This window comes from Priapulus caudatus, unplaced genomic scaffold (assembly GCF_000485595.1).
Source record: "Priapulus caudatus unplaced genomic scaffold, Priapulus_caudatus-5.0.1 Scaffold2270, whole genome shotgun sequence".
NCBI classification, from domain to species: domain Eukaryota; kingdom Metazoa; phylum Priapulida; class Priapulimorpha; order Priapulimorphida; family Priapulidae; genus Priapulus; species Priapulus caudatus.
In genome coordinates this window covers 41,717-43,129 of record NW_014579331.1, presented here as the reverse complement: position 1 = coordinate 43,129, position 1,413 = coordinate 41,717, and positions in this window count along the sequence as shown.

Sequence of the window (1,413 nt, the reverse complement as noted above, 5' to 3'; positions counted from 1 at the left end):
TAGGATTAGGGTTAGGGGTATGGGGCAAGGGTTAGGGGTAAGGATTAGGGGTAGGGTTAGGGTTAGGGTTAGGGGTAGGGGTTAGAGGTAGGGGTTAGGTTTAGGGTTAGGGTTAGGGTTAGGGTTAGGGGTAAGGGATAAGGGTAGGGGTTAGGTTTAGGGTTAGGGTTAGGGTTAGGGTTAGGGATAAAGGTTATGGTTAGGGTTAGGGTTAGGGTTAAGGTTAGTGGTAAGGGTTAGGGTTAGGGTTATGGTTAGGGTTAGGGTTAGGGATAAAGGTCAGGGTTAGGGTTAGAGTTAGGGCTAGGGTTAGGGATAGGGTTACGGTTAGTGTTAGCGGTAGAGTGCCTGCCATAGTTAGAGTGAAAGTACCATGAGTTGACTGAGTCTAGTGTTGGTCTGTATTAACGTATGGCCGGCTGGCGGAGTGATCGATCGATTGATCGATGGCTGATGAGCTTCATCAATAATTCAACGCCGCACATCCGTTAATGAGCAATAATGTGTGTAGAGATGTACAGGTGGGATATGCTGGCGCGTGGAACTAATGCAGCCAGACAGCAATGAGTGAATCTTCCCCTTCTTCATCTTCTTTCCCGAACACGCACGCGCACGCACGGACACACATACACGCACGCACATACACGCCCGCAAGCACACGCGCACGCACGCACTGCGTGTGTGTGTGTGTGTGTGTGTGTGTATGTTCGGGCGGTCGTGTGTGTGCGTGCGTGTGCTTGTGCGTATATGTGCGGGCGGGCGCGTATGTGCGTGCGTGTATGTGTGTCCGTGCGTGCGTGCGCGTGTGCTTGCGGGCGTGTATGTGCGTGCGTGTATGTGTGTCCGTGCGTGCGTGCGCGTGTGCTTGCGGGCGCGTATGTGCGTGCGTGTATGTGTGCCCACCGTTACGAAGGTGTCGATGATCCATCTCAGGTTATAAAAAAAATGACGACGACGACGATGATGACGCTGACGGTGATGATGACGTTGATGACGACGACGACGATGACGATGACGATGATGACGCTGACGGTGATGACGACGTTGATGACGACGATGACGATGATGACGCTGACGGTGATGATGACGTTGATGGCGACGACGACGATGATGATGATGACGCTGGCGGTGATGATGACGTTGATCCCGTCATCATCATCGTCAGCGCTCTAGTTAACCTGCTGTAGTGGTGCGATGGACCGCGTAACGCAGATATAACAGTAATACAGAGAAAACAGGAGAGCGCAGCGTCATCACGGAAGCATGGGAAGTTGTGATGGCCGTTATCATCTGCGACCCGGCAACGCTGCCTGCGTCCGAACGATGACATAGAGAGAGAGAGAAAGAGAGAGAGAGACAGAGAGTGAGAGAGAGAGAAAGAGAGAGAGAGACAGAGCGGGAGAGAGAGAGAGA